The sequence below is a fragment of the Bufo bufo genome, chromosome 9 (genome assembly GCF_905171765.1).
Source record: "Bufo bufo chromosome 9, aBufBuf1.1, whole genome shotgun sequence".
NCBI lineage: Eukaryota > Metazoa > Chordata > Amphibia > Anura > Bufonidae > Bufo > Bufo bufo.
The window spans coordinates 36975148-36999745 of record NC_053397.1 but is presented as its reverse complement, the minus strand read 5'-3'; the positions used below and the strand labels follow the sequence as shown (position 1 = coordinate 36999745).

General features: G+C 44.9%; 1 pseudogene; it reads right to left on the bottom strand.

The window, feature by feature from the left end:
- Positions 1-4568: 4568 nt before the first annotated feature.
- LOC120979772 lies at positions 4569-22651 on the bottom strand (annotated as a pseudogene).
- Positions 22652-24598: the final 1947 nt, after the last annotated feature.

Sequence of the window (24598 nt, the reverse complement as noted above, 5' to 3'; positions counted from 1 at the left end):
TCGTGATCTGTGCGGTCGAGTCCTGAGAATGAGATATGAACCCCACGGAATCTCGGATCACTCCCCAGTTCTTGTTGGGTTTAAGAGGCTCCAAATATAGGTAGAACTTTTAAACTGAACCCGCACTGGTTTGATGTGATAGGGGAGCAATCCCGAATAGACCAAGATATTCGGGAATTTTGGGACCTTAATGTAGGATCGGCACATATCCATTATGTGTGGGATGCTTTGAAGGCTCATATAAGGGGCTTATACTTTAGTAAAATTAATAGGTTCAGAACGGAAGTACGGCGCAGGGAACAACAATTGACAGACTTAATAAGGAGTTTACGCGCCGCACTAATTGATTCCTATACGGAGCAATCTATTAAACAGTTAAAAGAGGCCAATTTACAGCTTAAGACGCTCCTATATAAAAAAGCACAACATAAGCTCCTATTTCAAGGCCAGAATCGTTTTTGGGAATCTGGTAAAACGGGCAGGTTTCTGGCTCGCTTGGTGGCCAACCAGAGGGAGTCTACCAGTATAAGAGAAATTAGGAACTTACAGGGTGCTGGGGTGAACTCTGCAGAGGAGATAAGGGAGGAATTTGCGAGATATTACTCTACCCTCTATAAATCTGAGTCTATGTTTAGTCGCACCGTTATGGATCAATACCTTCAAAAATTAGAGCTCCCCCAGTTATGCACTCAAGATAGAGAGCGCTTGGATTCCCCTATTCTGTTAGAGGAACTCCAGGCGACTCTTTCCTCTCTAAAATATAAATCAGCCCCTGGATCAGATGGATTGCCGTTTGATCTATATAGGTACCACGCTAGCGCACTCTTGCCGATCCTGCTTCTAGTCCTGAATGAATCCCGCGCATGCTGTTCTTTACCTCCATCATTTGGGGAAGCAGTGATTATTTTGGTCTTGAAAAAGGACAAGGATCCGTGTGATATGGGATCATGTAGACCCATATCACTCCTGAATACGGATTATAAGATTTTCGCCAAAATTTTGTCTAATCGGCTAAAGAGGGTTATAGCGGGTTTGGTACACCCTAATCAGACGGGCTTTATTCCGGGACGGCAAATACAGACGAGTCTATATAGGGTTTATTTGAATCTGTCTGTTGGGGGTAGTATAGACCACTCCATTCTGTCTTTAGACGCCGCAAAGGCGTTTGACAGGATGAAGTGGCCTTTTCTGTGGGCTACAATGTCCCATTTTGGCATTGGGAATCCCTTTTTGGAAATGACTCAAATGCTATATGCACATCCTGTTGCATGTATTAGTATTAATGGTATTAGATCTTCCCCCGTTACGATGCGGAGAGGGATGCAACAGGGTTGCCCCCTGTCTCCTCTCCTCTTCGCTCTCTTTATTGAACCATTGGCTTCTCGGATTCGCTTGGATAGTCGTATAGACGGTTTTGGAGTAGCGGGAGTGGGCGATAAAATAAGTCTATATGCCGATGACGTGATTCTGTTCCTGGACCAGGGGTGGAAAATTCTCCCGTATGTCATAGAGGTAATAGAAGATTACGGTAAGCTATCAGGCTATAGAATAAATTGGTCAAAATCATCGCTCCTCCCGCTAAATCGGAAAGCTGTAGATGAGGGGAGGCGAGTTCGTGTTTTGGTCCCCAATGACACTTTAGATTATTTGGGGGTTAAGATTGGGCTCCCCTTAAATAGGTTTTACGATCTTAATCTGGCCCCGGTTCTGAATAAAGTCAGGGACAAAATCTGCGCTTGGCGGAAGCTGATACTGGCACAGACGGATCGAATAGCGCTGATTAAAATGATTATCCTCCCGATAGTTTTATTTCCGTTGTGTGCCTCCCCTATCTGGATAGATGATATTTTCTTCCATAGGTTAGAGGCTATGATCAATGATTTAATTTGGGGAAGGAAGAGGGTTCGCATAAAGCAGAGATATCTATGGTTGTCGGAGGCAGATGGTGGGCTGTCATTACCCTTTTTTCAAGGTTATTATTTGTGTGCACAGATTCGGCGTTGTTGCTGTTCTAAGGAGAGTTTACTTTCACGATATTTGGCAAAACTTTTTGATAAACCAGTTGATAATATTTTTGTATGTTTGGAGAATGGGTTTATGGGAATGAGGAGGTCCTTGCTGATCCCGTGCTCACTGCAGAGGGTTTGGAACAGACTGAAGAAGATCCTTAAATCTTCCGGTCCGTTTGTTTTCACCCCTCTGTGGGAGAACAGGGGGCTGGAGGAGTTCTTCAAAATTACAGATTTTGGTTATTGGGTACGTAATGGTATCAATAGGGTGTCTGACCTTATTTATATGGGTCAGTTTAAATCACTTTTGGAATTTGGTTTTACTGATAGTTCACCATTAGATTTATTTATGTATTCACGTTTGAAACATATATTTGAAGCCTCTAGGAATAGAGGCCCCTTTTTTCCACGAGAGAATATATTTTTTGATTTTTGTGACGCTCAGAAGTATGAAAAAGTGAAGTTATCCAGACTTTATGCAAAACTCCGAATTGCACTGGCAACTGTTACACCTTTCAAAAGCACAAATAAGTGGGAGCAAGAGTTGAATTGCCCCCCACTACAGTGGTCTACTATTTATAGGAATGTGAGAAGGGCGTCAGTTTCCAGTGCGCACAGGTTAATCCAATTTAAGATCCTCCATAGACTTTACTATACGCCTAAAATCCAAGGAAAATTTCCCCAAAATAAAGATCGGGATTGCTGCTGCTCCAAATGTGGATATATTAATGCGGACTATGTCCACTTGCTTTGGAGCTGCAGCAAAATAAGAAGCTATTGGGATGAGGTTTTCGCTACCCTACAAAGGGAGAGCTCAATGAATTATAACCCGGGGGTTTTGATAGTGCTTTTTGGAGAATGTGGGTCAGAAGTGGAAGTTCCGGCCCAGGTCAGACGGATTTGGATGCGGGGATTGATGGTCGCTAAAGCTATATTGATAAAGTATTGGGGCTCTGTCTCCCCGCCCTCATCAAGGGAGTGGGGTTCATATCTTCAAAAAATTAGAGTTTATGAGGACATTGAAAGGAAACGGAGGATTGCACGCAGATCTACATAGCCATAATTAATTGTATTTTATATATTGATGAATGGAGTGGACGGCAGCCAATGGGGGGGGGGAGTGGATATAGTTATTACTGTATATTGTCGTGAGGGTGTTCTTAGGATGTTGTATAGAATTTTTCTTCTTGTAAGGATGTCTATGATTGCCATGCTGGGCATACCGTTGTGATTATTACTGTTTTATGTACTAATATCATGATTTGGAAAATAAAAATATATATTTATCAAAAAAAAATATATATATGCAAATGAGACTCTAGGAGCAACGGGGGCGTTACCATTACACCTAGAGGCTCTGCTCTGTCTGCAACTGCTGCACCCTCTGTACATTGATTGGCAGGGCAGGAAGTATAAATGTGATCACACCTAGCCCTGTCTTCTCCTAAAGTCAATCAAAGTGCAGAGGGAGCAGCAGTTGCAGAGAGAGCAGAGTCTCTAAGTGTAGCAGCAATGCCCCCGTTGCTCCTAGAGGCTCATTTGCATATATTAGTATTTTGGGGGGAAAAGTACATCTTATGGAGCAAAAAATATGGTGTTTTACTATATTTGTGCATCTGTATACTTGATCCATATTGTATAAGTATGTACAGTATATATATGAGTAGAAGGAAATCAAGGAAGTTCAGAGTGATAGTTTATTTGCAAGTGAAGCAATCCAAAGTTAAGCGGGTCATACACATTAGATTTTGGCAGGTTTGGCCAACCATCTAATATGTATGGTAGCTTCCTGACTGTCCCCCGAGAGCTGATATCCGGGGAGATATCGACTGGACACATTGGATTCAATTGCCCGATCCTTTTGGTAGCAGGGAGATAAACCGCTGCCAGAGGAGTGTGTGTATGGGGTGTGGTAAATTTGGACTTGTACATATAAAATTATCACTTTGAACTTCTTTGGAGTTCCTTCTACTTGTATGCATTGGTTTGGAGTCCTGCTCCTGCACTCTTCAGGACTCAGCAAGGGTGCACTTAGTATAAGAACTTACTGTGAGTGTATACACTGTACATATATAGCGGGTGTAATTGTCTGAATATGTGCACGTCTTAGTTTTTTTTGACAGTATATGTTATTTGCATATTCCACTTCATTGTTATCATACATCAACTGTTTATTACTATTTTATGATTTATTCATTTTGCATAAGTCAATTAGATGCTCAGTGCTGCTCATCAGTGACTGCCATGTGATTGTGTTTTGTTCACAGAGTGTCCCACAACTGCTGGAAATTGGAAAGAAATTGATCTGTAAGCACAGAAGGAATGAGGTACAGTAAATGTAATGTAAAACATGTGACGAAAGTATTGGTTACCTGCCGTCCGACCCATCTAATACTCACCTGCCTCTTAAATGACCCCTTCCCCACTGATACATCTCCAACCCAGATACCTCCTTGACCTTAATAAAAACTCGGACACCAAGCTGGAATGAATGGGCCACAGCAGCCGTTTTATTAACATACAACATATAAATATATAACCATAAAACTCTTTAAATGATTAATTCCTTCCAGAGGGCCTTGAAGCCCCAAAAAACTGAATTATCCCACCGGAATGAGCCATCTTGCCTCCAGCCGTTGCCCGCCAGCTCGGAATCACCACTGAATGGCCCCTTTTTAATTCCTCAATTAAAGTTTTGTTTTGATTTTCAAGAACAGCGACTCTGTTTTCCAAGCATTTGACGTATTCTTTCTTCTTTCTCCGGCAATCTCTTGCTGCCTCCCTGTTTTTCATTAATCTTATTTCACGCTTCAGTTGTGGGTCGTCTGACTTCATTGGGGGACAAGTCAGTGTAACGGGTGAGGTCATAACCACAGTCTGTGGTAGTGAGGTGGTGGTTGAAGTGGTACGGATCTGATAAGTCTGCATATCTCCCGCTGCAGTCTGTACAACCACTTGGTTGCCGGGAACAAGGATCTGCTGGCCATCCGATGTTTGTTTATACTGAAGTATAGTTGTGCCCTGCTGGCTACTACTAGCATTGGCCATTGCCAATGTCTCTAAGCCTTGTAACCCATCTGCCGTCGTAGCGAGCTGGAAGGTTCCATTAGGACCAATGGTTACATACTGTCCAGTGCTGGTCTGGTATATGGTGGTGGTTGCAGCAGATACTCCAGCACCCTCTTCACTTTGTTTTCCAGTGTCTTCAGAAGAGAGATCTTTCAGGATCTGCCTATATGAAGCAATGCTAAAATGCCACAGGCTTTTTTTGAGGAGTCAATGCTGTCAGATGAGTCCTGAGAGTCTTCACTATCTGATAGTGACGATGCCTGTGATGCAGCAACTTGAGGAGAGTGGATGACGGAGGACTGAGCAGTCTGGATAACCTCATAGCCATGTGACCAGTAATATTGCTAGGTTACTTGTCACATGGTGATGATGTCATCTAAGGTCCTTAAGAGAATCACAGCTCTCATAGTTAGCTGCCTGGAGTGCCGGCAGGCAGGCATGGCACCCCCTGTGTAGCTGACAGCCTGACACCCGGGCAGTGGCCAGCAGGGCTCAAGAGGCAGCTGCCTTGGGGCCCCCCAGGAACACTGCCCCTTTTGCCCCTTGTTAAAGACGGCCCTGGTTAAGCCACGCTAATTTGGTCTGAACCAGGGCCGTCTTTAACAAGAAGCAAAAGGGGCAGTTGCCCCGGGCCCAGTTGTTCCTGGGGGGCCCAAGGCAGCTGCCTCTTGAGCCCTGCTGGCCACTGCCCCGGGTGTCAGGCTGTCAGCTACACAGGGAGTGCCATGCCTGCCTGCCGGCACTCCAGGCAGCTAACTATGAGAGCTGTGATTCTCTTAAGGACCTTAGATGACATCATCACCATGTGACCAGTAACCTAGCAATATTACTGGTCACATGGCTATGAGGTCATCAAAGGTCCTGTCTACCAGGAGTGTTGCTGCAGGAGAAGTTTTCCAGTCTTGTGGAGCTTTTTATGTGAAGATTACATCAGGAAAAGGTGACAGGGGCTGCTATACTAATATACTGTAAGCTCCTGTATACTGTGGGGGGCTGTATACTGTGGGGTGCTGTATATTGTGGGAGGCTGTATACTATGGGGTGCTGTATACTGTGGGGTGCTGTATACTGTAGGGGGCTATACTGCTCTACTGTATACTGTGGGGGCTGTCTACTGTGGGGGGCTGTATACTGGGTGCTATACTGATCTACTGTATACTATGGGGTGCTGTATACTGGGTGCTATACTGCTCTACTGTATACTGTGGGGTGCTGTATACTGTCGGATGCTATACTGCTCTACTGTATACTATGGGGTGCTGTATACTGTGGGGGGCTGTATATTGTGGGGTGCTGTATACTGTGGGGTGCTATACTGCTCTACAGTATACTGTGGGGTGCTGTATACCCTTGTGTTGCTGTATACTGTGGGGTGCTATACTGCTTTACTGTATACCTGGGGTGCTGTATACTGTGGGGTGCTGTATACTGTAGGGGGCTATACTGCTGTACTGTATACTGTGGGGGGCTGTATACTGTGAGGTGCTGTATACTGTGGAGTGCTGTATACTGTGGGAGGTTGTATACTGTGGGGGCTATACTGCTCTACTGTATACTGTGGGGGCTGTATACTGTGGGATCTGTGGGGTGCTGTATACTGTGGGGGCTGTATACTGTAGGGGGCTGTATACTGGGTGCTATACTGCTCGACTGTATACTATGGGGTGCTGTATACTGGGTGCTATACTGCTCTACTGTATACTGTAGGGTGCTGTATACTGTGGGGTGCTATACTGCTCTACTGTATACTATGGGGTGCTGTATACTGTGGGGGGCTGTATATTATGGGGTGCTGTATACTGTGGGGTGCTATACTGCTCTACAGTATACTGTGGGGTGCTGTATACCCTTAGGTTGCTGTATACTGTGGGGTGCTAAACTGCTTTACTGTATACCTGGGGTGCTGTATACTGTGGGGTGCTGTATACTGTGAGGTTCTGTGTTCTCTATAGTTTGGGGTGCTGTATACTGTATACTGTGAGGTGCTGTATACTCTGGGAAGCTGTATATTGTGGAGTGCTATACTGCTCTATTGTATACTGTGGGGTGCTGTATACCGTTGGGTTGCTGTATACTGTAGGGTGCTATACTGCTTTACTGTATACTATAGGGTGCTATACAGCATACTGTGTGGTGCTGGGGTGCACTGTAACACTAGGGTGAGCCGAGCTGCCCAGAGCACCGATCCTGAGCCGCTGGAGTCTTCAGAACTGGAAGTATTTACAGTAATTCACAGGACTCTACCAGGTGTGTGTGTCTTGTGGTGGAGGATGTGATTGCATGCTAGGGTGTGGGAAGGTGGGATCCAGGGGCCCAAGTAAATTAACTCTTTTCTGAACTACTTAAAATGGCCCCTTTCTTCTCCCTGTCTCAACCTTTTAACCCCTCGTCCCCCACCCCTAAACTCAAATCAGCCAATCCCCCATGGTCTCTTTAAACCTACCCCTCTAATTAAACTAGCCTATCCCTAACCCCCGGGGTCTCCCTGAACCAAACCCCCAGTCATGTTGGCCTCCCCTAAAGGCTCTGCCCCCCAGTCCAGCCATAACTTTAAAGGGGTTATCCCATGATCAATGAAAAAATAAAAATCAGACATCATCTAGTACATGTCAGTCTCTTTCTAACAAACTTAGAACCAGCCCGGTACCTCGCATGGATCCAGAGATCTCCCCATTCATTTCTCCAATTGATCTGCTAGATTTATTCCAAGCTGGCAGCTTAGGGGGCGTGCACTTTCTAGAGGGGCGTGTCCCTTCTACTGCAGCTGGTAGCAGTTGAGTGCTGGAACTGAGCATGTGCTTCCATCTTAGTCAGCAGGACAGAGAAATTAGAAACAGCAGGTGGCGCTATGCAGATCCTTTTTACTCGGTGGTTATGCAAAATGTTTAATTACATGCAGTTACAAAAGTATTCAGATCCAAGTGCTGGTTCCTGAATCCTGGCTGTGGGACAGCATCTGATCAGTTTAGCATTCATGGACTCCTTAAGCGAAATGGAATTGTCTCAAGAAAATCCTGTTACATTGTAAAAAAAATTCCCTGTAACTTGACTTCCAACATAAATGTGCTGTTTTCTTGCTATCTGCCAAGTGAACTGACTGTTAATGTATTTTTTGACCTTGCAGTTGGATGAAAGATTCGAATACTACGAAGCATTTGAAAAAGAATTGAGGGATTTTTTGGTAAGAAGAGCAAAAAGCTATTATTAATTATTAGAATTAGGGCTGAGTTCACACTTCAGTTATTTGGTCAGTTATTTCCATCAGTTATTGTGAGCCAAAACCAGTAGTGAAGCCTACTGAGAGATCAGGCGTAATGTGTTTTTGACCCGCACCTGGTTTTCGCTCACAATAACTGACCAAATAACTGAAGTGTGAACTCAGCCTAAGCAGCACATTTACATTTCAATCTCTTTATGGTTTATGAAACTGTATTGAATCCTCTATTATCTATAAATCCAAAATTACTTTTTGGGCTCTGTTGTTATTTCTGTTTCTTCAGGCTTTCGTTGTTTTTGACTGTCAGAATAGATAGAAAGGTTCAGTACTGCATTCCGCACAAAAGAAATTCTGATACCTGACTAAGTCTTGTCTGACCCGTTATAACTCAATGGAGAAAGCAACAGGTTCTGCCCAATGAGTTATCGCTGATCACAGACTTTACCCCCAGTATCTGTTGTTTAAAACGGCAATATAATCACTTTATATTGAGAAGCCATACCGGTATGTATTAATACATTATTGAGGGATGACCATACACATTAGCCACTTGTTGACCAAACAAGCTATTTCACCTAGTGCCCCAGGTCTGCTCGGCTTGGCCAAGAATCCATGTGTTCTAAACAAAGGGAGGAGAGAAAGCAGCTGCCAGACTCCTCTGGTGGATCTCCTTGAGAAAGAAAGGATCAGGCAAGTTGAAATAAACTGCCAGATCCTTATGGCCTTTGGGGTACAGTCGGGAGACCGCTATACACCTTAGATCAGGGGTCAGCAACCTCCGTCACCCCAGCTGTTATGAAACTACAACTCCCAGCATGCTCCATTCACTTTTGTGGGAGTTCTGCGAACAGCCAAGCTAGTGTGCATGCTGGGAGTTGTAGTTTGACCACACCTGGAATGTCGAAGGTTGCTGATCCCTGCCTTAGATGGTCGTCTGGTCCCACCAAAATAAATGGGTTTGACTGATGTACATCTATGTATGCCCAGCATAAATTGTAAAGTGAATTTGTATTTAAAGATGACCTTTTATCCCTCCTGACGGGTCTGGATACCCAACAATTGGGGAACACATTTATGACTGGGTGTTATCATTTCTCTTCATCCATTGGGTGTATCTCTACACAGTCTGGCGCTGTCAGCAAGGATTGGACAGTGTCAATGTGCAGGGACACACCCACAACTGGTAACACCCAGTTATCTATTTATACATTTCGATGATGAATAACAGAGGAACGGTGGACTGTACTGTAGTTACAAACATTAGATTCTCCAGAATTGTTATTTAATAGGAACTACAATTGCAGCGTTTACTAAAACAGACGTGTCGTGAGAGGTGAGAGGTCCTCTTTAACCTTATGACTAGCGCACTTTTCAATGTAGTGAGATTTCTAGATTTGATACAGTTGAAACCAGAAGTTTGCATACACTATATAAAAAGACGCATATGCAGGTTTTTCTCAATATCTGACATGAAATCAGAATAAACCTTTCCTGTTTTTGGTAAATTAGGATTACCATAATTATTATTATTGGCCAAATGCCAGAATAATTGTAACCAGTTTGGCAGTACGCTTTGGGTATTGTCCATTTGGAAGACCCATTTCCGCCCAAGCTTTAACTTCCTGGCTGATGTCTTGAGATGTTGGTTCAACTGTATATGTTACTTTGTAACAATGAATGACGTATTTCTTTCCCTTGGCAGGGATGTACTGGCTGTTCTCTTGGCAAGATACTTAGTCTCGAAGAGCTACTAGTAAGTGACTAAGGGTGGGTTCATATATGAGTTGTATATTCCGGTATACCGTTCCGTTATAACAGGGTTATAATGGAATATAACGGAATTTAAGGACGGAATGCAAAACAGAAGCCTTTAGAGGCATTCCATTTTGATCCATCCTAATATGGGCACAAATAACGGTTCCGTCTTGTTCTGTAATGTAAGACGGAAAATAAGTCCTGCCGAGGGATACTTGTAAAATATCTATTATCTGTTTGTCCTTGAAGTAGGCCTAATTGGTTGAGGACAGGGATGCCCAACCTGTGGCTCTCCAGCTGTTGCAAAACTACCACTCCCAGCATGCCCAGACTGCCTACAGCAGGGCATGGTCGGAGTTGTAGTTTTACAACAGCTGGAGAGCCGCAGGTTGGCCATGCCTGGGCTGTAGCTATTAGGGCATGCTGGGAGTGTTAGTTTTGCAACAGCTGGAGGGCCACAGGTTGAACATCCCTGGTTTATGACATGAAAATAGGGAATTCTGCTATAGATTTTACCAATTTTTTTCACTTATATAGCGCTGACATATTCCGCAGAGCTTTACAGACATCATCACTCACTGTCCCCAGCGGAGCTTACAATCTACATTCCATATCAGTATGCCTAGGGCAGTGGTGGCGAACCTATGGCACCCACACCCTGGAAAAAGTCTATGGTGTACCAATATGCCTTAAATGATTCCTGTCACTCATCAGCGCAGGGCGCACTATGAACGGCACAGGCAGAGCACAGAATGTAGACAGGTTATTATAGCTACAAGATAAAGTACATGGAAGATATACTATGTTGGACTGTAGTATTCAGGGTAAATTGCTGTGTTGGCACTTTGCGATAAATAAGTGGGTTTTGGGTTGCAGTTTGGGCACTCGGTCTCTAAAAGGTTCGCCATCACTGGCCTAGGGTATGGGAGGAAACCCAGGCAATCACGGGGAGAACATACAAACTCCATGCAGATGTTGTCCTTACTCAGATTCAAATCCAGGACCCCAGAGCTGCAATGCACCAGTGCTAACCTCAGAGCCACTATGCTGCCCATTTTCTTAAAGGGAATTTACTACCAAAATTCATAGGCAGTTGTATCGGTACAGAGTAGGATTCTGGGTGTGGTACTTTGGATGCATTGGCCAGGACCCTGAAACAGCTGTCTATCTCTGGCTTGGCTATTTTCCCTTGTTATATGTCCCAAGGCTTGTTAAAAAAAGTTGGATTTTGACTCTGATAGGGAGCCACGTCCCCAATGTGGCGCTGGCAAGGCAGTCCTCTTTCCTTGGGAAACACCTCTTTGCATATTGTTTTCCCACAGAGCAATAAGAGCTAATAAGTCAGAGCCAGAGCCAATACGTCTCCATAAGTCTCTCTGCAGAGGTCAGGATGGAGTAGATAAGCTGTGATATCACCTATTGTGAATGGTGGATCCTGTATTATTTATACACATAGGTGATATCTGTCATTGTACTCCTGACAGTAATGATAAGCAGAAAACAGAAGTAAAGTGATCTGTACAGACCAAGAAGTGGTGCCTATTTTTAGGCTTAGTGGCCAGTGTGAAAACTGAAGTATTTTAGGATTTTAAAAAAATAGATATTAACATGTTATGACAATTCAAAATAATCACCAGATATTCTTTAAAATATGTCTAATATAAAAACATGAATTAAAAACAACAGTAAAACACCTCTCACAAACACAATTTAAAACAAGTCCCAAGACATGAAATAACATACACTTGGTAACATCATACCCATAGCACATTATACAGTAAGCTTACAACTCGCTTACTAGGGCAGCACAGTGGCTCAGTGGTTAGCACTGGTGCCTTGCAGCGCTGGGGTCCTGAGCTCAAATCTGACCAAGGACAACACCTGCATGGAGTTGTATGTTGGTGTATGCTGAAAAAAAATAAGGTTGACTGCATTTTTACTCAAATAAAAACTAATATAAAGTGAATGCTAATGGATATGTAGCTACATAAAGAGCCACTGGTCGTATAAGAAACAAAGGCTATGGCTAGGGCCACAGGGAAGTCGTACGACATTGCTATGATTGGCAATGGAGTCGCAGTACGACATTCTGTGACATGTGTGACAATTGCAGAAAATCCAACACTGCTGGAATTTTGGTCGCAATTTGCATGTGACTTTGCCATCAGGGACCCCAGTGTAAGTTGTGTGTGACATAGGACGCCCCTGTGACCTGGCCATGTTGTGTACAGCCAGATTGCAGCTCTCAAGTAGCCGCGGGACAGCAAGTTGCAGACAAGTTGCCTGAATTCTTTTTGGTGCATGACTTTTCTGAGAAACATGTCGCTTTGAACAGCTATGTTGAAAAAGTTCTAAAAAATGTTATGAAGCTTGAATGTTAATAGGCAAAATAAAAAAATATTCATGTGCTCAGGGCTACAATTGGCCCAGTCCTCAAGGTGTTAAAAATAATGTTGTAAATTTCAGTCTTATATTTATTTTAGGGAAATGTTGGAGCTGCAGTTGGCAGTGTTGTCGGAACTTCAGTTGAACTAATTGGGGAAATAATTGTAAGTTTTTGTTATAATTGCTTTATATTTGACTGTTTAGTTAAACAGGAAACAGGAGCACACACAGCGAACAGGAGCACACACAGCGAACAGTAGTGTACACAGGAAACAGGAACGTACACAGGAAACGGGGGCATACAGAGGAAACAGGAGCGTACACAGGAAACAGGAGTGTACACAGGAAACAGGAGCATACACAGGAAACAGGAGTGTACACAGGAAACAGGAGTGTACACAGGAAACAGGAGCGTACACAGGAAACAGGAGTGTACACAGGAAACAGAAGTGTACACAGGGAACAGGAACATACACAGGAAACAGGGATGCACACAGGAAACAGGAGTGTACACAGGAAACAGGAGCGTACACAGGAAACAGGAGCGTACACAGGAAACAGGAGCGTACACAGGAAACAGGGGCGTACACAGGAAACAGGGATGTACACAGGAAACAGAAACGTACACAGGAAACAGAAACGTACACAGGAAACAGAGGCATACAGAGGAAATAGGAACGTACACAGGAAACAGGAGCATACACAGGAAACAGGAGCATACACAGGAAACAGGGGTGTACACAGGAAACAGGAGCGTACACAGGAAACAGGAGCGTACACAGGAAACAGGGGCATACAGAGGAAACAGGAGTGTACACAGGAAACAGGAGTGTACACAGGAAACAGGAGCATACACAGGAAACAGGAGTGTACACAGGAAACAGGAGTGTACACAGGAAACAGGAGCGTACACAGGAAACAGGAGCGTACACAGGAAACAGGGGCATACAGAGGAAACAGGAGTGTACACAGGAAACAGGAGTGTACACAGGAAACAGGAGCATACACAGGAAACAGGAGTGTACACAGGAAACAGGAGTGTACACAGGAAACAGGAGCGTACACAGGAAACAGGAGTGTACACAGGAAACAGAAGTGTACACAGGGAACAGGAACATACACAGGAAACAGGGATGCACACAGGAAACAGGAGTGTACACAGGAAACAGGAGCGTACACAGGAAACAGGAGCGTACACAGGAAACAGGAGCGTACACAGGAAACAGGGGCGTACACAGGAAACAGGGATGTACACAGGAAACAGAAACGTACACAGGAAACAGAAACGTACACAGGAAACAGAGGCATACAGAGGAAATAGGAACGTACACAGGAAACAGGAGCATACACAGGAAACAGGAGCATACACAGGAAACAGGGGTGTACACAGGAAACAGGAGCGTACACAGGAAACAGGAGCGTACACAGGAAACAGGAGCATACACAGGAAACAGGAGAGTATTCATGAAATAATGGCATAGACAGGAAACAAGAGCAAAAACAGCAAGCAGGAGGGTACATAGGAAAAAGTGTTTTGGGCAGGAAACAGGAGCAAAAATGGTAAATAGAAATATACACAGGAAACAAGAAAGTACACATAAAATAGGAGAGTACACAGGAAACAGGAGTGTACATAGGAAACAGAAGCAAACAGGGGTAGAGCCTGCAGTTGAAAATCAAATAGCAAGAAACACATTTGTCATGTCACAAATAATCAAAGAGGACTTGTAACTTGTTTTTCTGCACAACCTCCTCTCTTCATTGCAGTCATACTGTGGCACAAAGAAACTGGATCTTTTACCCCATTTATTTTTTTATGCTAACACATACCTGCATTTTTTTATTATTACGTTTTCCTCTGTTTATTTTTCCAGCACGGCACAGGCCTTTTAAATCCAGTTTTGGACCTGACGTGTGATTTGGTAAGAACGGTTACCCGCCCCTCCCCAAAATCTATTTATTTTCAGCACATTTAAACAAAAGCCCTAAAACTGATCCTATAACTAAGGCCTCATGTACATGACCGTGTCCGTATTGCGGTCCGCAAACCACACCTTCCGTCTGCAGTCCACATTTTTCTCACTCTCATCACTAGAAATATGGACAGGAATAGGACATGTTCTATAATTTGTGAAACGGACACACAGATGCGGACCCATATAAATGAATGGGTCCGTGTGCAACGGACACGGATACAAAATACGGTTGTGTGAATGAAACCTAAGGAAGTCATTTCGGTAATTACAGAAAGAAACATTTGTACAGAACTATTATGGTTGGAGCTATATTCCAGTGATGAAATGTATCCCTGCAGAGTAATATTTGTAAATATTAAAATGTCTCATCTTCCCTTGTTGTCCATTTGTGTCTGATAAATTAGCATAATTGATAAATCCATATAGGCAGTGCTAGAAAGTGATCTGGAAGAATGGAGAGTCTTTTTTGCGTCATTGCTGCTTGTTATATAACATTATAATAATAGTGTATTATTTTTTTTTATCTGACAGTTAACTGGGGACCTCACCTCCAAGTGTGTGGAAAAGCTGTCCAATGTAAGTCTCCTCCATAGACATACTCATTGTTAGGGCTCATTCACACAGAATGGGTGTGGACCCATTCATTTCAATGAGGCCACAAAAGATGTGGACAGCACCCCGTGTCCTGTCCGCATCTGTTGTTCCGTTCCACGGCCCAGCAAAAAATATGGAGCATGTCCTATTCTTGTCCGCAATCACAGACAAGAATAGGCATTTCTATAATGGGCTGCCTATTCAGCTCTGCAAATTGCGGAACGCACATGGGCAGCCTCCGTGTTTTGCAGATCCGGCAAAACATGGCGCAGTCGTGTGAATGTGCCCTTAGGGTGTATTCACAAAGCAGAAATTTCTGCAAGAGAATATCAGTTCCAGTTCCGTTCGTATGAATGGGTTTGTTTAGTCAGCGAACAAGGGGATTTCTGCTCGAGCCATTCATATGAATGCGAAATTTCTGCAACCATTCTTCTGTGTGCTATAAATACAAAGTCGGACATTAAAGCTGCTGACACGCTATAAAGGTACGACTACATGGCTTGTTGGGACACGGCAGTGCTGTGATCAAGAATCACGTGGCCAAACAGGCCTTAATTAAACGAAAGAGACTGCACTGTTTAATTCTTAATGGGCCGTGCGACCCCTATAATACAGCGCGGCCATTAACAATGCAGACTGACTTAAACAGGCCGCTCTCATTAGAACCAGGTGTGGCCTGTTTGGCCGTCGACCACGCCATGTGGTATTACCCTAAGGCCCCTTTCACATGGGCGAGAATTCTGCGGACCCGCACTGAATCCGGACCCATTCACTTCAATGGGGCTGTTCACATGAGCGGTGATTTTCACGCATTATTTGTGTGTTGCCTGAAAATCGCAGCAGGTTCTATATTCTGCATTTTTCATGCAAAGCAGGCCCCATAGAAATGAATGGGTGTGCGTGAAAATCATAAGCATCCGCAAGCAAGTGCGGATGCAGTGCGATTTTCACGCATGGTTGCTAGGAGATGATAGGGATGAAAGCAACCCCGGACCTCATTAAAGTGTTTTCCCTGTATTATTTTCCCTTATAACATGGTTATAAGGGAATATAATAGCATTCTTAATACAGAATGCTTAGTAAAATGTAGATTGAGGTGTTAAAAAAAATAAAAATTAACTTACCTGTTCCAATTGATCGCGCAGCCGGCATCCCCTTCTTGGCTCTTCTTTCAGGACCTGCAAAAGGACCTTTGGTGACGCAATTGGGCTCACCACGTGGTGAGCGCTATGACGTCAGCACAGGCCCTGCTGAATGAAGTTAAAAGATTTCTATCTTCATTCAGCAGGACCTGCGCTGACGTCTCGGCGCTCTCACCACGTGGTGAGCGTGATTACGTCACCAAAGGTCCTTTTGCAGGTCCTGAAAGAAGAAGCAAGAAGGGGATGCCGGCTGCGCGATCAATTGGAACAGGTAAGTTAATTTTTTTCCTTTTTTAGCACCTCAATCTACATTTTACTAACTATTCTGTATTAAGAATGCTATTATATTCCCTTATAACCATGTTATAAGGGAAAATATTAAAATCTACAGAACACGTAACCCAAACCCGAACTTCAGTGAAGAAGTTGTCGTTCGGGTCTAGGTACCACATTCAGTTTTTTCTCACGCGTGTGCAAAATGCATTGCACTCGCGTGGAAAAAACTGAAGAACACAACGCAATGCCATACAAAACTCACCCCACTCGCAGGCAAAATCGCACGATTTTCCCGCGACGCACCCGCATCCTTTCCGGCCCTCACACGCGACGCCTGTGTGAAAGAGGCCTAACCGTCCACATCATAGTGACATCAGATATGGCTTCCAGTACAGATATCAGATAAACGTTTAGAAAGGCGCAGATTTTCCGTCTAAGAATGTGCAAAGTTTAATGATCACCCTCCTATGAGCGCTGTAAGTAAAAATGTCTGTGTATTTATAAGACTTGTATTTCTAAAAGTAGATCTTAAGCTGACACTGTGTCTGTGTTTTCTTTAGAGCGATCTTACGTCAAAGACTGGCTCCTTGCAAAACCTCCTCTGCATGGTAAAAAATCTGTAATGAAACCACTGAATTGTTTAATAGCACTGTAGCATTGTGTCACTGTAACAGTGTCGGACTGGGTTCCTTGGGCCCACCAGTGGAAATTATTCTCAGAGCTCAACCCCTGTATCATCAATAAAGTCTAATAGATTTTTAATCAAAGAAATACACCCTAGAGGCATGTGATTGGCTCCAAAGGCAGCCAAATATTCTTTTTCTATTGAACCTTTGGAGCCCACTATAGTATCAGAGCCTGGGCTCACTGGAGGATCCTGGTTCTCATTTGCTGCATTCAAATCAACATGAATAGATCTAGCAGAGCTAAACAGCATCCAGTGGCGTACCTACCATATAGGCAGACCACTCAGCTGCTATGGGGCCTGTGAGGAAGAGAGGCCGCAGTGGAGGAGAGGCCCCGCCCCCTAATTGCTCCAGTCAATCTTTCTAAAGCTAAAGGACCTTTGATGATGTCATCACAGGTCCTGTAAGGGAACTGCACAGTGTAAAGTGTAGTTCCCAGGTTAGAACTGTGTATCTGCCAGGACCTGTGATGACATCATCTTCAACATCACAGGTCCTGCAGGATCTAGCAAAGGCACTGCACCAAAAATGGTGTAGTTCCTAGGTTTGGAAGGTACATCTGCCAGGACCTGTGATGACATCATAACAGGTCCTTCAACCACTAACAGCAAGTATTAGAAGCTTACAATCAGCTCTGCATTGATCCATACAGACTGGAATGGAGTGGTAAGAGGAGGTACTCCACTTCTCGTCATTTACCCCCCCCCCCCCCATGCCCTGTTTTTACTCATTGCTCACTCATGTATAATACTTTAGACAGTTACAGTGACAACTACCTCATGTACCTGACACACAGTGACCATAATGTATAACTGACCACATATTTCTGTAAACACTGTATCTACAGTATTATACCTTGTATGTCTCACATCAATACACTGCTCTGTATATATATATACACACACACACAGCATATATTACACAGTATTATAGAGGCAATATGTACAGATAGTATATCCAACAGTGTACTGATATGTGAGGTATGAGGTATAATATAATAGATGCAGTGTGTATAGATATATAGTATATACAGCAGTGTACTGATATATTAGGTACGAGGTATAATAGATAAAGTGTGTACAGAAATATTGTATATACAGCAGTGGACTGATATGTGAGGTACGAGCTGTAATTTATACCTCATACCTCATGTCAATACACTGCTATATTTACTTTATACCTGTACACACTGCATCTATTATACCTCGAACCTCACATAACAGTACTCTGCTGTATATACTATATATCTGCACACACTGCATCTATTATACCTCTTTTGTGCGCCAGAGCTGTTTTGTAATCCCAATCCGGCCCTCATGGCATGAATTATAAAACGCAGCAGCAAGAATAGTTCATGGAACAAAGAGAGAGGCCTGGAATGGGTAGTGGGAGGGGCTATAAATGGGGAATGGGGGCCCAATTTAGATTCTTGCTATGGGGCCCAGTGATTTCTATGTACGCCCCTGTACCACCCGTAGACCATTGCACTGATATATCCTCTATATGATATTCGTCATCCAACAGATGATCCTCCAGGTGGACGGTACCAGTCCTCTTCTATTTTACTCAGAAATTGTATTAATATCCCAAAGGCTTTTTTCCCACGAACTGAAGATTTTTATTCTAGATTTAAAACCTTTTATTTCAATCTTTTTAAAACATGTTTAAATCAAAATTCAAAAATATGCAACAAACAAAAAAATGTATTAATATAAAAATATACTCATGGGATCTTTGCTGTGTTTTATTCCTTACTTGCCATATTTATATAGTTAATGCCAACTCTGTGCAAGATTGGTTTGTGTCTGAACAGCCACAACAGTAAACTTTTTTTTAGAGGACTCGTCACCTCCCCTGACATGTCTGTTTTAGCAACTATTTGCATTCCCCATGTAATAAGAATTCTGGGAGAGTCTATTTTTATGACTCTCTGTTGTACCATTCCTTTAATATCCCTCCTAGAAGTTATGAATGAATTGCCAGAAGTTTGCAACAAAGGTCCAGATGGGTTTTACCAGTTAGAGATATGTCCCAGCACAGTCTGATACTATCCAATCAGTGCCGCCATTGTCAGACTGTGCAGCCCCCCCCCAACTGGTAACACCAATCTGCACCTTAATGGCAAGCTGCTAGTAATTAAATCATAAGTTCTTGCAGGAATAATAGAGGAATGGCAAAACACAGAGTCATATGAAAAGATGCTCCAGAATTGTTATTACATGGAGAATCCAAGTAGTTACTAAAACAGACAAGTCAGGAGGGGTGACAGCTCCTCATAAATGCATAGCTAGTATTGACACCATAGACGGCAGCAATAGCATACAATGCAAAATTTATTTTAATGGACGCTCTCTATATCACAGTCATAGAAGGCAGTTTATTGCAAATCGTAACAACTGGTTACAAAACACAGAAATGAATGGTGACTAATGTACAGATATTTCTTTTTATACTTGGTGCTTTTTTGCACTTAAAGAGGACCTTTCATGAGTTCAGACTAGAGTTCAGCGAGCATGCTCGGCACATCGCGGTGTTCGGCTGAATACCGTGTGAGTTCGAGCGCGATGCTCGAGTCTCCTCCCCTCACGTTTGTTGGGTGCTATGCAGCCAATAAACGTGCAGGTAAGTACTGCCACTCACTGTAATGCCGTAGCCATGTTGGTTACTGGCATTACAGTGATTGGCTGCCCGAAACGCGTCATCGGGTGCTATAAAGCACCCGATGACACGTGGTTCGGCTCAGTCTAAGTCAGGGAGAGCTGTGCTGTAGAAGGGACAGATAGTATAGGGAATTGAATTGAATTTTTTTGTTAGGCAGGGTTGGTGTTAGAGACCCAAAAGTCCTTTTAAGGACTATTGTTGTGTCTGGTAGCAATATATATTTTTAGCGCAACCTGCGCTAAATTGCGTGCAATTGTAGAGACCCAAAAGTCCTTTTAAGAGCTATTGTATATGGCAGCAATACAGTGGGGCAAAAAAGAATTTAGTCAGCCACCAATTGTGCAAGTTCTCACACAATACCTCAACTACGAGAGATATAATGAGAAAAAAATATCAAGAAAATCACATTCTTCACAGTCTGATTTTTAAATAATTTATTTGAAAATTATGGTGGAAAATAAGTATTTGGTCAAATACAAAAGTTCATCTCAATACTTTGTAATATACCCTTTGTTGGCAATGACAGAGGTCAAACGTTTTCTGTAAGTCCTCACAAGGTTTTCACACACTGTTGCTGGTATTTTGGCCCATTCCTCCATGCAGATCTCCTCTAGAGCAGTGATGTTTTGGGGCTGTCGCTGGGCAGCACGGACTTTCAACTCGCTCCAAAGGTTTTCTATAGGGTTGAGATCTGGAAACTGGCTAGGCCACTCCAGGACCTTGAAATGCTTCTTACGAACCAACTCCTCCGTTGCCTGGGCGGTGTGTTTGGGATCATTGTCAAGCTGAAAGACCCAGCCATGTTTCATCTTCAATGCCCTTGCTGATGGAAGGAGGTTTTCACACAAAATCTAACGATACATGGCCCCATTCATTCTTTCCTTTACACGAATCAGTCGTCCTGGTCTCTTTGTAGAAAAACAGCCCCAAAAAATGATGTTTCCACCCCCATGCTTCACAGTAGGTATGGTGTTCTTTGGATGCAACTCAGAATTCTTTCTCCTCCAAACATGACGAGTTGAGTTTTTACCAAAAAGTTCTACCTTGGTTTCATCTGACCATATGACATTATCCCAATCCTCTTCTGGATCATCCAAATGCTCTCTAGCAAACTTCAGACGGGCCCCGACATGTACTGGCTTAAGCAGGGGGACACGTCTGGGACTGCAGGATTTGAGTCCCTGGCGGTGTAGTGTGTTACTGATGGTAGCCTTTGTTACTTTGGTCCCAGCTCTCTGCAGGTCATTCAATAGGTCCCCCCGTGAGGTTCTTGTGATCATTTTGACCACACGGGGTGAGATCTTGCGTGGAGCCCCAGATCGAGGGAGATTATCAGTGGTCTTGTATGTCTTCCATTTTCTAATAATTGATCCCACAGTTGATTTCTTCACACCAAGCTGCTTGCCTATTGCAGATTCAGTCTTCCCAGCCTGGTGCAGGTCTGCAATTTTGTTTCTGGTGTCCTTCGACAGCTCTTTGGTCTTGGCCATAGTGAAGTTTGGAGTGTGACTGTTTGAGGTTGTGGACAGGTGTGGTTGTTCAAATAGGTGCCATTAATACAGGTAATGAGTGGAGGACAGAGCAGCGTCTTAAAGAAGAAGTTACAGGTCTGTGAGAGCCAGAAATCTTGCTTGTTTGTAGGTGACCAAATCCTTTTTTTTACCGAGGAATTTACCAATTAATTCATTATAAATCCTACAATGTGATTTCCTGTATTCTTTCCCCCCATAGTTGAAGTGTACCTATGATGAAAATTACAGGCCTCTCTCATCTTTTTAAGTGGGAGAACTTGCACAATTGGTGGCTGACTAAATACTTTTTTGCCCCACTGTATATATTAGCGCAACCTGCGCTAAATTGCTTGCAATTATTTGGCCACTGCAGACAGCGACATTATCTGCGCTACATCTCCTGTGTAACGTGTGCGCAGCCTAAAAATATCTGTGACATCCAGTGTACTTTTTCCGTAGACGGTGTCCGCTGCGGACAGTGACATTACCTGCGCTACATCTCCTGTGTAACGTTTGCGCATCCTAAAAATATCTGTGTCATCCAGTGTACTTTTTCTGTAGACGTTGCGGACAGTGACATTACCTGCGCTACATCTCCTGTTTAACGTGTGCGCAGCCTAAAAATATCTGTGTCATCCAGTGTACTTTTTCTGTAGACGTTGCGGACAGCTACATTATCTGTGCTACATCTCCTGTTTAACGTGTGCGCATACTAAAAATATCTGTGACATCCAGTGTACTTTTTCCGTAGATGCTGAGGACAGTGACATTACCTGCGCTACATCTCCTGTCTAACATACCCCAAAGCAAAAGAAAACAGAACAGTAATTGTATAATACAAAGATAACGCATTTTATTAGACATATAAGTGGAAGGCTGAAAAGTCAGCCTGAATTTGTGGGAGGGGCATCTTACCTTTTTAAGCTCCAGCCCCCAGCTCCTCAGGGCGCTTCTGTTCACAGTCTGGATAAGGAGTCGCTTGCTCTGGTACTGCATCCGTGCACGTCGTGAGTACTTTCATCTGGTTCGTCCGTTCGTTTTCATACACAGCCGTCACGTCTTCAGGAGAGGTAATTCTGTGCAAAACAAACGTGCCACAAGGGCCCAATCAGCGACGGCACATACCTCCGGCCCCCTGAGTCGGTGTGCGTTCCAGCGTGGAACGCACGCCGATACACATTTGTCGGCCCAAAAAATGTTTTGTTTCCGCCTTCCCCCCCTCTCCCTATCTGTCCCCTGTCTTTTGCATTCATCCCCTCCCGAGACGACAGGGGGGGCAGGGTCTCAACCACGGGTCCCCCCCTCCACACGGCCTCCCCTCCACACGTCCTTACCTGGGCTTCGCTGCGGGCCGGCGTGCGTTCCAGCATGGAGCGCACGCCGGAAGTCCCTCAGCCAGGCAGGGGCCTAGTCACGTAATCGGCGTGCGTTCCAGCGTGGAGCGCACGCCGGAGTGCCTCCGTCGGCCTGGCCTGGATCGCATGTTCGGCGTGCGTTCCAGGGTGGAGCGCACGCCGGAAATCCGCCGCCGGCCATGAGCCGGATCACGTGGTCGGCGTGCGTTCCAGCTTGGAGCGCACACCGGAGTCCTTCAGCCGGGCCTGGCCCCGGGTCGCGGGGTCGGCGTGCGTTCCGGCCTGGGGCGCACGCCGGGATCGCCGTTCAGGCCCGGCTGATGTATGCTGTGACGGCTCCGGCCTAGGTTTTCCCTGTCCCCTCTGGATCCCTCCCCTCCTTTCAGGACAAACTGGTTCTGGCCTTACTATTAGGCCTACGGCCCCCAGACCGGCACCCCCGTCCTAACTGGCCACACGCGGCAAGCAGGGGTATCTAGCCCCTGGCCAACGAAGGCCATGCCCACAGACATAAAAAAAAAAAAAAAAAAAAATGGGGGAGGATTTCTTTTCTCTCTCTGGATTGCTTATATATGCGGGTGTTATATGCATGTATGTGTACATGCATATGTGGGTTATGTGTGTGTATATATGTAGACATGTGTATATATATATGTGTATGCGTCTATATACTGTGTATATGTGTGGGTACATATATGTATACATGTGTGTGTATACAGCTGAATCGGTGTTCTTGTCATACTCTCTCCCGCCGTGTCACAGCGGCGGGAAGGCAAGTCATCTTCGGTTCTCCTCATTCAGAGGGGGGCTCCCGGGGTCTCTACTGGGTGGAAGGGACCTAGTTTCTGCACGGTGATCTGGGAGACCGGGGTCTCACCACGAGTAGGCCAGGTCATCAGTTACGCCATACCCACTCAGCGGTCACTAAAGCGCTCGCCACAAGTCACCTATTCTAGGAGGGCGACAGTGCCTTATGTTATGTATGAACGTCACGTTATATGCTACTGTCTCTTCTACTGGTTCACCCAGGCTCACACCTATCTCTGCCTCCTGGATCGCCCAGGCACGCACCTATCTCTGCCTCCTGGATCGCCCAGGCACGCACCTATCTCTGCCTCCTGGATCGCCCAGGCACGCACCTATCTCTGCCTCCTGGATCGCCCAGGCACGCACCTATCTCTGCCTCCTGGATCGCCCAGGCACGCACCTATCTCTGCCTCCTGGATCGCCCAGGCACGCACCTATCTCTGCCTCCTGGATCGCCCAGGCTCATACCTACCTCTGTCTCCTGGTTCACCCAGTCCCGTCACCCTCCTCAGTTATGTTCTCTTTTCCTTCCGAACCTTATGATTTGCCCTCTCAGGAACGTGTCCTGATCGTTCTCTCGTACGACTTTGCGATCAAGGTCAGGTGACCCAGCACATCGATACAGGTAGTAGCCTCTAAGCCAGGTACGTTGCCCAGACCGACTCAAGCCTTCTCTAGGCACCAGTCGCACTACGTTCCGGTCTCATATAGTTATTCGGGACCATTTTCTTTCTTTACAGGTTTAAGCATGTCACATGTTTCTGACACGGAGGACACCATGTCTCTCCCCGGAACGTCCGTCTCAGGCCAGCTGGGCAACACGTCCCTGAGAAGCTGGACGATTCCCAGGCTCATCGCGGAACTCAATAAAAGGGGCATCCCTCACCCGGCCTCTGCCCGCAAAGCAGAGCTGTACAAGCGGCTGATGACCACCCCGGGACCGTCGGGCGTCCAGCCGGGCACCACGGACACTGAACAGTCCTTGAGGCATCTGCAAGCCACCATTGACTCCTTGGTCGGCATGGTGACTGATGCCCAGTCCAGGGTTTCGGTACTGGAGTCCCGGGCCCCGACCCCTCCCCCCCAGGCCCCATACCCCCCGGCCGAGTCCGTGGTTCCTCAGTCGACCTCCGTAGGTACGGCCATTTTCACCCC